This window comes from Bombina bombina, chromosome 3 (genome assembly GCF_027579735.1).
Source record: "Bombina bombina isolate aBomBom1 chromosome 3, aBomBom1.pri, whole genome shotgun sequence".
NCBI lineage: Eukaryota > Metazoa > Chordata > Amphibia > Anura > Bombinatoridae > Bombina > Bombina bombina.
The window spans coordinates 1,074,704,455-1,074,719,977 of NC_069501.1; the positions used below are offsets into that span (position 1 = coordinate 1,074,704,455).

The 15,523-nt window shown below is 40.1% G+C and overlaps 1 protein-coding gene across 1 annotated transcript in view; it reads left to right on the forward strand.

Moving 5' to 3' along the window:
• Positions 1-15,523, forward strand: part of FNDC3A (fibronectin type III domain containing 3A) — a 646,553-nt gene that overhangs the window by 31,948 nt on the left and 599,082 nt on the right. The gene's annotated exons all lie outside the window — the stretch shown is intronic.

Here is a 15,523-nt window from a genome sequence, read left to right on the forward strand (position 1 = left end):
GCAAGAAAAAATTAAAAACACTTAAACCCAGTTAACATGGGAATAATTAAGTAAGCAACAATGATATTGATTTGCCTAGTGCCCACAGAGGAAAAATTGTACAATAAGCTAAGCCCTTACAATCCGAGGGCTGAATTTACTTTTATTATTACTTCTTAAACGGTGGGCACCAGTTATCAACAAAAGTAAGTAGAGGCTAGATTTCTGTTTTTAACATGGGTAAGCAGTTAAAAGCGACAGACAGGAGAGAGCAAGCTGCTCCTGCTGCACCCCTGACGCGCGTTTCACAGAACGCTTCCTCAGAGGGGGGGTCCTTGAGGAGGGGTGGTGGATGAAATTGTTTTAGAGATGTTTAAGTATTTTAGGCATGAGAACACTATAAATAGCCTGGAAAACACATATTCATTCTATTAACTTGATAGAGCTCCCTTAAAAAGCCATAACGTATTATGAGTCTTAGTTCGATCCTTATGTCTCATAGGAGTTACTCTGGTATATATGCAGGGGCTAATACTGGGGGTCTTCATTAATCCTACTATTTAGACAAATTAACACCGTTGACAAGAGGTCCACCAGTAACATAACAAATGTTAGTTAATTGCGTGTTTCACTGCTATTATAGAGAATCCAAAGGTCGTGTATAGACAGTGAGGTTAATACAAGTAGATTAGATTGAGGTATAAGGAAGTATAGAGGAGTCCTAAAAAGATTCAGATATAAATGTTCCCCATGTGAACCCTTGTATTAGTTTATGCTGACAGAAATGAGGTGATAATGTGAACTTTCACAACACATAGCAGTAAATAACAGATCATAGGAACAGCGTTACATTAGTGGGTCCCCTGTGTACTGATATATAGAAGCTGTTGTGTCAGTATACCATAACTCTAGGATGATATGAGGGATATATGCAACAAGCTAGGTTGAACATTCTGTTAAAATGACCTCCCATAAGACAATTTAAGTTATAATAACAATCTCTTATGTAAGAACCAAGTAGCAACCCATCCCTTTCCAGGTCTAGAAGGTGTACAAAATGATATACCATAGTTTATAACAATTGAGTAAATAGTAAACATGAAAATCTGCTGACTGCAAAACAAACAGCTCTCAACAGGCAATGAATAATATATATGAGAGGGTATGGTAAAGACTCTAAAGTCTATATGGTGGGGCACTTTAAGAGAGGTAAGGTAGTATCATGTATGAGCGTTCCTACTTGTTCCTCAATATACTGTGTACAGGTGAAAGTCTCCAGCCCCTGGAATATTTGAAGTAAAAAAAAAAAGGTCCTAGAACAGTAACAGCTGTCTATTTTTGCAAGCTGAGGCGATGTAGCATCTCACCCGATGCCTAGCCTAGGCAATGACTTCACCAGTTCCGCAGAAGTTAAAAAACTGGCTACTACCTTTGCAAAAGAGGCATGGTTGTTTGGCATTAGTTCCGATAAGGATGCAGCTACAGTGCTGGAAAATGACTTAGAGACCATCTCCTGGATCTCAAATGATTTCTTTACCATACGCGGGTGTTTTACGATGGTAATAAGCGGAGTCTCTGTAAGAACGAGGCAGATGTTAATTAGCACAAGTAGGTTAGGTCTATTCTCCTTCCAAAATGGTGTCAGCAGCTCAGGGATCTCCTGCCTTTTAGGCAACTCTGGACCCGCAGCAGACAATGAAGTGGTGGATAGAGCTGAGTTCCCCTGTTGCCGGTCCTCTACTGGAGTCTTCAAGATAGGTATACTACCCGATGGAGATGATATATCTGAGGAGCACTGTTTGTCATCTGAAAGCGCTGGAGAAGATATAGCTAAAATCTCGTCTGAGATCCTGGAAGTGCGCCTCCATATTTGTTAGTAAATCTGCTAGTGTAATTTTGACCACCTCCGACACAGCCATGGAGGGTACTTGTCTGAGTATGAAGCTAAACAGGAGCTAGTTAGAGTGGTAGAGGAGATCCGCAGCCCTGAGTTCTCAGTCAATAGAGTATGGAAGAACTTTTTCGCGCCCTTTTAATGTATAGCCGTATGTAGCTCTTGTATGCGGTTCAAGGGAGCAAACGCATGGCGCTTATTTGCACAGCATAAATTATCGCTTTGTACTTGCCTTAGGCTTATGAAGTACTTCAGCGTATTGGTCTGCCTCAGTAAAGGAGAGTAGTAGGATGGTGAGAGCAGTTCAATGCTTCCAAAGATCAGGGCTGCTTCATGAAGGGTGTTGCAATGGATCCCTCCGTTTGACACAATTGTCCAAATTCCACACCCCTGAGACCACAAGTCCATGTAGGTACAAATATAGTAGAGCAGTAAATGTTGTATAAACTGTGTTCCCAGAAAAGTTAAGTCTTTTAGATATATGAGCGGGAGCTCGAAGAAAACCCATCCGTTCTCTGCAAAGGCTAGCTCCGCTCCCCGAGGCTTTATCTTTTAATATTCATTAAAGTTAAATGACATGGAAACAATATTTTGTTCTTCTATGTGCATGAAACAACATTTAAAACCATTAAAATAAAAGTTTTGTCTTAAAAAAAAAAAGGATTAAGTAAGAGTTGTTTAAAGGGACACTCGGGTCAAATTAAACTTTAATAATTCACATAGGACATGCAATTTTACACAACTTTCCATTTACTTCCAGTAGCAAAATGTGCACAGTCTTTATATTCACCCGTTCCTACTGAGCATGTGCAAGAATTCACAGAATATAAGTATATGCATTTGTGATTGGATAATGGCTGTCACATGGTACAGGGGGAGTGGAAATATACACAACTTTGAAATTTGTCAGAAAAGCAATCTACTACTCATTTGAAGTTCAGACTAAGTGCTATTGCATTGTATTGTTATCATGCATTTGTTGATTAAGCAAATATATAGTTTTTACTGGTCCTTTAAATTAAAGGAAGAGAGAAGGGAATTTTGTATGCTACAGTATTTATAGCCATTGGATTCTCAGGACAACTCCTACAGTTGTATTATTGATGGGAACTAGCCTTTCTAGACTGCAAATAAATGCTTAAAGTGCCATAAAACAGGTTGAGATCTGTTTAAAATAATTTAAAAAAAAAAGCAAAAAGAATTACATAGCTAAACTGCCTGGAGCAGCTAACTCCACCCCTCTTATCCGTGTTTAGACACAGGCATTGTATTTCAACTGAGTTCACAGCTTCTAGGCACGCTCCAGCAGATAATCCCTATTTACTTTTGCATTTTACAAAAATAACAATAAACATAGATAAATAAACATGGATACAGTCATAAAAGGAATTGTGTGTGGGGGTTTAGAGCTTTACAATTCAGAAACTAAAAAGAAAAGGTTAATGGCGAGGCACTGCAGTATAAATTTGCAGGTAAAGTAATTAAAGTACATATTATATTATTTTGTCTCTATCCCAACTTGTTTTATGTCCCTTTTAATGCTAACACCTTTAAGATATTTTATAATCTCATTTTGTTTGAGCAAATATACGGCTAGATTACGAGTTTTGCGGTAAGAGGGGTGCGTTGCTAACTTGCACGTTATTGTCACCGCTCACTTACCTACAGCGCTGGTATTACAGGTTTTTATAAAAACGCTGTTAAAAGACAAGAAGTGAGCGTAGAGCAAAATTGTGCTCCATACCGCACTCCAATACCAGCGCTGCTTAAGTCAGCGGTGAGCTGGTTGTACGTGCTCGTGCACGATTTCCCCATAGACATCAATGGGGAGAGCCGGCTGAAAAAAAGCCTAACACCTGCAATAAAGCAGCGTAAAGCTCAGTAACGCAGCCCCATTGATTCCTATGGGGAAACACATTTTATGTTTACACCTAACACCCTAATATGAACCCTGAGTCTAAACACCCCTAATCTTACACTTATTAACCCCTAATCTGCTGCCCCCCGACATCGCAGACACCTACATTATATTAACCCCTAGTCTGCCGCTCCGGACATCGCCGGCATCTACAGTATACTTATTAACCCCTAATCTGCTGCCCCCAACATCGCCGACACCTACATTATATTTATTAACCCCTAATCTCCCGCTCCCATTGTCGCAGCAACCTACCTACACTTATTAACCCCTAATCTGCCGCTCCGGACATCGCCACCTCTATAATAAACATATTAACCCCTAAACCACCGCACTCCTGCATCACAAACATTAGTTAAATAATCTGCCGCCCCCTAACATCGCCACCGCCTACCTACATTTATTAACCCCTAATCTGCCACCCCCACTTTACTATATTTATTAACCCCTAAACCTAAGTCTAACCCTAACCTAAACACCCCCTAACTTAAATATAATTAAAATAAATCTAAATAAAACCTACTATTAATAACTAAATAATTCCTATTTAAAACTAAATACTTACCTGTAAAATAAACCCTAAACTAGCTACAATATAACTAATAGTTACATTGTATCTAGCTTAGGGTTTATTTTTATTTTACAGGCAAGTTTGAATTTATTTTAACTAGGTAGAATTGTTACTAAATAGTTATTAACTATTTACTAACTACCTAGCTAAAATAAATACAAATTTACCTGTAAAATAAAACCTAACCTAAGTTACACTAACACCTAACCTTACACTACAATTTAAATCAATTACCTAAATTACAAAAAAAACCAAAACACTAAATTACACAAAATAAAAAACAAATTACAAGATATTTAAGCTAATTACACCTAATCTAATAGCCCTATCAAAATAAAAAAAGCTCCCCCCCCAAAAAAAAACCCTAGCCTAAACTAAACTACCAATAGCCCTTAAAAGGGCCTTTTGCGGGGCATTGCCCCAAAGAAATCAGCTCTTTTACCTGTAAAAAAAATATATACAAACAACCCCCCAACAGTAAAACCCACCACCCACACAACCAACCCGCCAAATAAAACCCTAACTAAAAAAACATAAGCTCCCCATTGCCCTGAAAAAGGCATTTGGATGGGCATTGCCCTTTAAAGGGCATTTAGCTCTATTGCTGCCCAAAGCCCTAACCTAAAAATAAAACCCACCCAATAAACCCATAAAAAACCTAACACTAACCCCTGAAGATCCACTTACAGTTTTGAAAAGCCGACATCCATCCTCAGCGAAGCCGGGAGAAGTCCTCAGCGAAGCGACAAGAAGTCCTCAACCAAGCCGGGAGAACTGGTCCTCCAGACCGTCAGAAGTCTTCATCCAGACGGCATCTTCTATCTTCATCCATCCGGCGCAGAGCGGGTCCATCTTCAAGACATTCGGCGCGGAGCATCCTCTTCTGCCAACGATTACCCGACAAATGAGGGTTCCTTTAAGTGACGTCATCCAAAATGGCGTCCCTTAGATTCCGATTGGCTGATAGAATTCCATCAGCCAATCGGAATTAAGGTTGAAAAAATCCTTTTGGCTGATCCAATCAACCAATAGGATTGAGCTCGCATTCACATATTTAATTTAGGTAATTTATTTAATTGTAGTGTAAGGTTTGGTGTTAGTGTAACTTAGGTTAGGTTTTATTTTACAGGTAAATTTGTATTTATTTTAGCTAGGTAGTTAGTAAATAGTTAATAACTATTTAGTAACTATTCTACCTAGTTAAAATAAATACAAACTTGCCTGTAAAATAAAAATAAACCCTTAGCTAGATACAATGTAACTATTAGTTATATTGTAGCTAGCTTAGAGTTTATTTTACAGGTAAGTATTTAGTTTTAAATAGGAATTATTTGGTTATTTATTGTAGGTTTTATTTAGATTTATTTTAATTATATTTAAGTTAGGGGGTGTTAGGGTTAGACTTAGGTTTAGGGTTTAATAAATATAGTATAGTGGCGGTGACTTTGGGGGCGGCAGATTAGGGGTTAATAAATGTAGGTAGGTGGCGGCTATGTTAGGGACAGCAGATTAGGGGTTAATAATATTTAACCAGTGTTTACGATGCAGGAGTGCAGCGGTTTAAGGGTTAATATGTTTATTATAGTGGCGGCGATGTCGGGAGCGGCAGATTGGGGGTGAATAATTTTATTTTAGTGTTTGGGATGCGGGAGGGCCTCGGTTTATTGGTTAATAGGTAGTTTATGGGTGTTAGTGTACTTTTTAACACTTTAGTTATGAGTTTTATGCTTTGTAGTGTAAAACTCATAACTACTGACTTTAGAATGCGTTACGAATCTTGCGGGATAGGCTGTACCGCTCACTTTTTGGCCTAAAAAAAAAAAGCTTGTAATAGCGGCGCTATGGAAGTCCCATTGATAAAAGACTATACGCAAATTGCGTAAGTTAATTTGCGGTAAGGCCAAAAAAGTGTGCGGGACATCTGTACCTACAAGACTCATAATAGCAGCGGTAGTAAAAAAGCAGCGTTAGGAGGCTTAACACTGCTTTTTTACTCATAACACAAAACTCGTAATCTAGCCGATAGCTATTAATGCAATGACTAGCTACTTTCTAGTGTTCTGTAAATAAACTCATTGTTTTAGGTGCAACACTATCCATTTTAAATCAATCACCTTTTCAGTGGCTAAAATTTGATTGTTAGCTCTAATGGACAGGAACTAGCTATGGCTGAAATATTTTATTCAGGAAGCTCAGTAAATTATTATAAACCCAAAGATAAATTTATTTTTGTATTTAAGCTGCTTGTAATAATCACACTAACTTTAAAGTTTTAAGTAGGCATTTACTCTTAACCTCTCTGATACCAGATCAGGCTACAGCAGATTATGGTACATTACATTTCTGTCGCCTTTGACAGGAAAGGGGTTAATACTTTCAGTTTAGCACTGAATTATAGATCTTATTTAGTGTCTGACTGACATTACCAACAGAGCTTTACGTCTTACCTTGCGTAAAGGCTGCCCAGTCATGCCAAGACAAACATCTAATATCCTGGTTCTCCAGGATTCACTCATTAAACTTTAATCTCTAAATGTCAAGATCTTTTTTTCTTTCTTTCTTTCCTGAGCATTGACAGCAGTGAACATGTTGTAGCCATCAAAAAGTAAATGGAGCGCAGGTAGCGTGTCCTGCGACTATACTTCATGTCAGAATAGCTAATAACCTTACACTATATTGATGCTATAATACTAATAAAGTTTCAATGCTGATAGTCTTAGGGGTTTTATTTCAATACTACATTCTTTTTTGTGAAACTTTTCTTTTTATTCACAGCCTTAGTTCATTTAAACAGCTTATGTCATTTGTAGGAAGGTATAAATAATCGAGTGCTAATATCCATAATAAAGGGGAACAGTACTCAAAACATCTCTGTCATGTATATATGAATATATATCTGTATATATGAAAACACGCACACACGTGTATATACACAAGAGAAATTTAAGGGGACATAAAAGTGTATAAAGAAAAGCTTCTAATATTTGAACATTTTATTATTACTCCATTACTTGTACATAAGGGGTTGAACACATAATTAAAGTGAAGGTCAATTTTGACGATTTAGTGCCCGGTTTTTAATAATCCTTTTAAAAACAAGGGCACTTTAATTAATCAAACTTGACATTTCAAGCGTTTTCTTCAAAAACTTACCTTTTAATCCTGAGAGCCGCTGCAGCGATTCCTCCACCCGTCGCAAGCCCTCTTTGCGGGTCCAAAATGACGAATCTGGCTTCATCCAATCACAGCGTTCCCTCAGTCCATGATCCCCCCCAGGGGGAGCTACGTGATTGGAGGAAGCCGGATTCGTCATTTCTGACGTAAGCAGAGGCTGTCGACGGCCGGGGGAATCGATGCAGCAGCTTTCAGGATTAAATGGTAAGTTTTTGAAGGAAATGCTTGAAATGTCAATTTTGATAAATTAAAGTGCCCTTGTTTTTAATAGGATTATTAAAAAACGGGCACTAATTCGTCAAAATTGACCTTCACTTTAAGGCAAGCTCCAGAGCACTAATACAGTACTGGGAGCTTACAAAACATATCTTATGGTAAGAGGCCTATGTGTATAGCCAGCAATTAGCAGCTTGCTTCCAGTAAGGAATTGCTCCTGACCCTACCTAGGTATGCTTTGCCAACAAAGAATACCAAGAGAATAAAGTAAATTTAATAATAGTAGTAAATTGAAAAGTCTCTTAAAATAACGGACTCTATCTGAATCATGAAAGTTTAAAGGGGCAGTAAAGTCAAAATTAAATGTTTTAGTATTTAGATACTGCATGCATGGGTGTTGCAGCTACACCTATTGCAAACATATGCATAAAATAAATTCTATAGATAAGCCAATAAACAATTACATCTCCTACAAAAGTCAGTTTTGTTACATTTCTGCCCTAGGCAACTGGAAGTCCTCTTATTGTGAAGTTCAAGTGTCTAGGGACAACAACAACTCAGCTCAGAGTGGGTTTGCCGAGGGCTAAAATGTACGCAGCGTAAAGATTGTCTATCATCTGTTGTGTCACTCACTGCAGAGTTACAAAGTTCCTCTTGAAACAACATCCGAACAATAACTGTGCAGGAGCTTTATGAAATGGGTTAACAAGGCTAAACAGCTGTACACCAGTCTCACATCAACATGCTCATTGCCAAGAGTCAGCTGGTGTGGGGTAAAGCACAACCCCTCACTGGACTCAGAAGCAGTGGAAATGTGTTCTCTGGTGTGATGAACCACACTTCACTATCTGGCAGTCTGATGGAAGAATCTGGGTGGATTCTAGGAGACCTCTACGTACCAGAATGCATAGTGCATACTACAAACTTTGGCGGAGGAGGGATAATAGCCTGGGGCTCTTTTTGCATGGTTTGGGCTTGGCCCCTTAGTTCCAGTGAAGGGTTTTCCTAATCCTACAGGCAGGCCGTCTTTAACACAGGGCAAAAAGGGCAGCTGACCAGGGCCCAGTCTCTGTTGAGGGGCCCAAGAGTCCTAAAAAATATATATATATTTTTATTTATTTTTTTATGGTTCATACCAGACTGCTGATGTGACATGGGGAACACACACATTCAGTCATAATACTGTCACAGTCAAAAGTACTCTGCTTATATATATTTTTTTTTAAAAACTGTGCCAGACCGTGCCGGTGTCATGTGACATGCCAAGTTAGTGCCATGTGCTGTTTTAGATGTGCACTGTGCAGCACTGAATGCAAAGCCCTAACTTGGCATCCAGCCATTCCCACTGCATCAGAAAAGGTCCTACTGGGGTTACCACTGTTACCAGGTAACTGCTCTGGTGGTGGGGATTGTTTCTGGGTAGGGCTGACTGTAGGCACATGCAGCAGAAAGCTGGAGCGGCAGGCACATGAGGAATTGAGCATCTGTGCAGCTGCATACACTGCTCTCTTCAGTCTTGAGGCTGTATGACACATCTCACACTGTATCCATGCAGCCTTGGGCAGACAGCATCCAGTCTGCTGGTCCCCTTAGCCCTGCTCTTTCTGCTGTGGCCCTATGATCAACTAACTGAAGTTTGTTAGGGGAACAGTGCTTTGTAGAAAGGTGTCAGTGGGAAGAATAAGTGAGTGCACACACGCCCCTCCCCATGCAGCATTGTCTAGTGCAGGGTGAGAGGGAACTTGTAAACTAGCAAAGAAGTGACATGTGCTGCTGTGGCTGATGTATAGTGTCATGCTGATAATTCACACATTAATGTAAGGTTTATTTTTATAGTTTTTGTCTTGTCTCTGTCTCAGATTTTACAGTTTCCCATAGCAGTTCTGCTGTTCCAGTCAGTAAACTTATATTTGTCTGCACCTCCATGCTTCCTCCTCAGTCTTTAACTTGCTTTGCTATTGTTGGCTGCCCTAAATCTCTTTAACCAGCTAACCTCACACCAGAATCACATTCATAACAGTTTCACATATTGCAATTTATTTCATTTTTTTTAAATGATTAGCCAAGCAGTGGATGATTGTTTTAAAAACAATTATAAAATAAATTTAGTTGTTTTTTGGGATGTTGGGGTGGAGAGCGAAATTGCATGGGGTGGGGGGGTGGGGCCCAAGAAAATTTTTGCCCAGGGTCCAGTCAATATTAAAGACGGCCCTGCCTACAGGATACAACTTTTTGGGGAAGGCCCTTTTCCTTTTATATTCCAGTATGGCTGTGCACAAAGTCCTGACCTCAACCCTTCTTGTCCAGAATCAGTTTCTCATCTCAAAAATGCTTTTTTGGCTGAATGGGCACAAATTGCCACAGACACAAAAAAGTATGTAAATTCTGCTAAATGAATAAGTCCATATGCAAGTGATGATAACAACTTGGTAAATTTGTAAAATGTGTACACAGAAACCGTGTTGGTGATTTGCATATTAAGCACACATCCACAGCTTGTCAGTAATAGTTAAGACATAATATTTAAGTTTAAAATTACAGACCTGGATGTCATTAGTATTAGCTAGAAAATATCTCTAACGCCCTGCATCACCTGTTGCGTTTTGACAAAGCTTTATTAAAGATGATGATACTTTACATGAAGAACGCCAAGCATTTAAATATCCCCCCTTAAGACGTCACTCCTGTTCATCTGACAGGAAGTGACGTAATCGAGGTGCTTAGTCAATAGGGACATTTGTGATGATTGATGATGTAGTTGCTATGTGAGACCAGGAAGATTGTACACTGAAAGGTAAATATATACATTGTCTCTACAGAGTTACTGAAAAATAATCCACTCATTCATAATTGCAATAAGTAGCTAATTTTACTGGGTGCCATATTATTGGACATTCTTTAAAGGCATACTGAATCCAAATCTTCTTTCATGATTTCGATAGAGCATGCAACTTTCTAATTTACTCCTATTATCAATTTTTCTTGGTTCTCTTGTCATCTTTATTTGAAAAAGCAGGATTGTAAGCATACGAGCCGGCCAATCTTTGGTTCAGAACCTGGGTACTGCTTGCTGATTGGTGGCTAAATGCAGTCACCAATCAGGAAGCGCTCTTAAAGGGACACTGAACCCAAATTTTTTCTTTCGTGATTCAGATAGAGCATGCAATTTTAAATAACTTTCTAATTTACTCCTATTATCAATTTTTCTTCGTTCTCTTGCTTTCTTTATTTGAAAAAGAAGGCATGTAAGCTATTTTTTGGGTTCAGAACCATGGAAAGCACTTGCTTATTTGTAGGTGAATTTATCCACCAATCAGCAAGAACAACACAGTGTGTTCACCAAAAATGGGCCGGCATCTAAACTTACATTCTTGCATTTCAAATAAAGATACCAAGAGAATGAAAATAATTATTTGATAATAGGAGTAAATTAGAAAGTTGCTTAAATTGCATGCTCTATCTGAATCACGATAGAAAAAATGTGGGTTCAGTGTCCCTTTAAGGGTGCTGAACCAAAAATGGGCCAGCTCGAAAGCTTACAATCCTGCTTTTTCAAATAAAGATGCCAAGAGAACCAAGAAAAATTGATAATAGGAGGCATTGGGGCCTAGTACCTAGGTGACTACCTTACTTTTTCATCCCACCCTAAATTCTTTGTAGACTCCACAGCTTGTGTATAGATTCACATATGTAAGAATTAGGATTAGTGGACTCTCACTACCATAAGAAAGAAAATAAAATGTATTCTTACCTGATAAATTATTGTATTTCTCTTGTTAAGTGTATCCAGTCCACGGATAATCCATTACTTGTGGGATATTCTCCTTCCCAACAGGAAGTTGCAAGAGGATCACCCACAGCAGAGCTGCTATATAGCTCCTCCCCTCACTGCCATACCCAGTCATTCTCTTGCAACTCTCAACAAAGATGGACGTAGTAAGAGGAGAGTGGTGTATTATAGTTAGTTTTTTAACTTCAATCAAAAGTTTGTTATTTTTAAATGGTACCGGAGTGTACTGTTTCATCTCAGGCAGCATTAGAAGAAGAATCTGCCTGTGATTTCTATGATCTTAGCAGAAGTAACTAAGATCCATTGCCGTTCTCACATATTCTGAGGAGTGAGGTAACTTCAGAGGGGGAATGGCGTGCAGGTTTTCCTGCAATAAGGTATGTGCAGTTAATATATTTCTAGGGATGGAATTTGCTAGAAAAATGCTGCTGATACCGGATTAATGTAAGTTAAGCCTTAAATACAGTGATAGTGACTGGTATCAGGCTTATTAACAGAGATACATACTCTTATAAAAGTGTAATATAAAACATTTGCTGGCATGTTAATCGTTTTTATATATGTTTGGTGACGAAACTTATTGGGGCCTAGTTTTTTTCCACATGGCTGGCTTGATTTTTGCCTAGAAACAGTTTCCTGAAGCTTTCCACTGTTGCAATATGAGTGGGAAGGGCCTATTTTAGTGCTTTTCTGTGCAGATAAAAATACTGACAGAGACATTCAGCTTCCCTCTGCATGATACAGGACATCTCTGAAGGGCTTAAAAGGCTTCAAAGTCGTGTTTGAGGAGGGTAACAATCACAGTAGACTGTGGCAGTTGTTGTGACTGTGTTTAAAAAACGTTTTTGTCATTTATTATTCTGTTTTTGTTATTAAGGGGTTAATCATCCATTTGCAAGTGGGTGCAATGCTCTGCTGACCTGTTACATACAGTGTAAAAATTTTGTTAGTTTAACTGCCTTTTTTCACTGTTATTTCAAATTTTGTCAAAATTTGTTTCTCTTAAAGGCACAGTAACGTTTTTTATATTGCTTGTTAACTTGCTTTAAAGTGTTTTCCAAGCTTGCTAGTCTCATTGCTAGTCTGTACAAACATGTCTGAAACAGAGGATACTTGTTCATTATGTTTAAAAGCCATGGTGGAGCCCCATAGGAGAATGTGTACTAAATGTATTGATTTCACCTTAAACAGTAAAGATCAGTCTTTATCTATAAAAGAATTGTCACCAGAGGGGTCTGTCGAGGGGGAAGTTATGCCGACTAACTCAAGGGACGCACGCTAATATGGCGCCAAGTACATCAGGGACGCCCATAGCGATTACTTTGCAGGACATGGCTGCAATCATGAATAATACCCTGTCAGAGGTATTATCCAGATTGCCTGAATTGAGTAGCAAGCGCGATAGCTCTGGGGTTAGACGAGATACAGAGTGCGTAGATGCTGTAAGAGCCATGTCTGATACTGCGTCACAATATGCAGAACCTGAGGACGGAGAGCTTCAGTCTGTGGGTGACGTCTCTGAATCGGGGAGACCTGATTCAGAGATTTCTAATTTTAAATTTAAGCTTGAGAACCTCCATGTATTGCTTGGGGAGGTATTAGCTGCTCTGAATGACTGTGACACAATTGCAGTGCCAGAGAAATTGTGTAGTCTGGATAAATACTATGCAGTGCCGGTGAGTACTGATGTTTTTCCAATACCTAAAAGGCTTACAGAAATTATTAGTAAGGAGTGGGATAGGCCCGGTGTGCCCTTTTCCCCACCTCCTATATTTAGAAAAATGTTTCCAATAGATGCCACTACACGGGACTTATGGCAGACTGTCCCTAAGGTGGAGGGAGCAGTTTCTACTTTAGCAAAGCGTACCACTATCCCGGTTGAGGACAGTTGTGCTTTTTCAGATCCAATGGATAAAAAATTAGAGGGTTATCTTAAGAAAATGTTTATTCAACAAGGTTTTATTTTACAGCCCCTTGCATGCATTGCGCCTGTCACTGCTGCGGCGGCATTCTGGTTTGAGGTCCTGGAAGAGGCCATCCATACAGCTCCATTGACTGAAATTGTTGACAAGCTTAGAACTCTTAAGCTAGCTAACTCATTTGTTTCTGATGCCATTGTTCATTTGACTAAACTAACGGCTAAGAATTCCGGATTCGCCATCCAGGCGCGTAGGGCGCTATGGCTCAAATCCTGGTCAGCTGATGTGACTTCGAAGTCTAAATAACTCAACATTCCTTTCAAGGGGCAGACCTTATTCGGGCCTGGTTTGAGTGAAATTATTGCTGACATTACTGGAGGTAAGGGTCATACCCTTCCTCAGGACAGAGCCAAATCAAAGGCCAAACAGTCTAATTTTCGTGCCTTTCGAAATTTCAAGGCAGGTGCAGCATCATCTTCCTCTGCTTCAAAACAAGAGGGAACTTTTGCTCAATCCAAGCAGGCCTGGAAACCTAACCAGTCCTGGAACAAGGGCAAGCAGGCCAGAAAGCCTGCTGCTGCCTCTAAGACAGCATGAAGGAGCGGCCCCCTATCCAACAATGGATCTAGTAGGGGGCAGACTCTCTCTCTTCGCCCAGGCGTGGGCAAGAGATGTTCAGGATCCCTGGGCATTGGAGATCATATGTCAGGGATATCTTATGGACTTCAAAGCTTCTCCTCCACAAGGGAGATTTCACCTTTCAAGATTATCTGCAAACCAGATAAAGGAAGAGGCATTCCTAAGATGCGTACAAGATCTCCTTGTAATGGGAGTGATCCATCCAGTTCCGCGGACGGAACAAGGACAGGGGTTTTATTCAAATCTGTTTGTGGTTCCCAAAAAAGAGGGAACCTTCAGACCAATTTTGGATTTAAAGATCCTAAACAAATTCCTCAGAGTTCGGTCATTCAAGATGGAAACTATTCGAACCATTTTACCCAGGATCCAAGAGGGTCAGTACATGACCACAGTGGACTTAAAGGATGCCTACCTTCACATTCCGATTCACAAGAATCATTATCAGTTCCTGAGGTTTGCCTTTCTAGACAGGCATTACCAATTTGTAGCTCTTCCATTCGGGTTGGCTACAGCCCCAAGAATTTTTACAAAGGTTCTGGGCTCACTTCTGGCGGTCCTAAGACCGCGAGGCATAGCGGTGGCTCCTTACGTGGACGATATCCTGATACAGGCGTCAAGCTTTCAAATTGCCAAATCTCATACGGAGATAGTTCTGGCATTCCTGAGGTCGCATGGGTGGAAAGTGAACGAAGAAAAGAGTTCTCTATCTCCTCTCACGAGGGTTTCCTTCCTAGGGACTCTCATAGATTCTGTAGAAATGAAAATTTACCGGACGGAGTCCAGGTTATCAAAACTTCTAAATGCTTGCCGTGTTCTTCACTCCATTCCGCTCCCCACGGTGGCTCAGTGCATGGAAGTAATCGGCTTAATGGTAGCGGCGATGGACATAGTGCCATTTGCGCGCCTGCATCTCAGACCGCTGCAATTATGCATGCTCAGTCAGTGGAATGGGGATTACACAGATTTGTCCCCTCTACTAAATCTGGATCAGGAAACCAGAGATTCTCTTCTCTGGTGGTTATCTCGGGCCCATCTGTCCAAGGGTATGACCTTTCGCAGACCAGATTGGACAATTGTAACAACAGATGCCAGCCTTCTAGGTTGGGGTGCAGTCTGGAACTCCCTGAAGGCTCAGGGTTCATGGACTCAGGAGGAGAAACTCCTCCCAATAAATATTCTGGAGTTAAGAGCAATATTCAATGCACTTCTGGCTTGGCCTCAGCTAGCAACACTGAGGTTCATCAGATTTCAGTCGGACAACATCACGACTGTGGCTTACATCAACCATCAAGGGGGAACCAGGAGTTCCCTAGCGATGTCAGAAGTCTCCAAGATAATTCGCTGGGCAGAGACTCACTCTTGCCACCTGTCAGCGATCCATATCCTAGGTGTAGAGAACTGGGAGGCGGATTTTCTAAGTCAT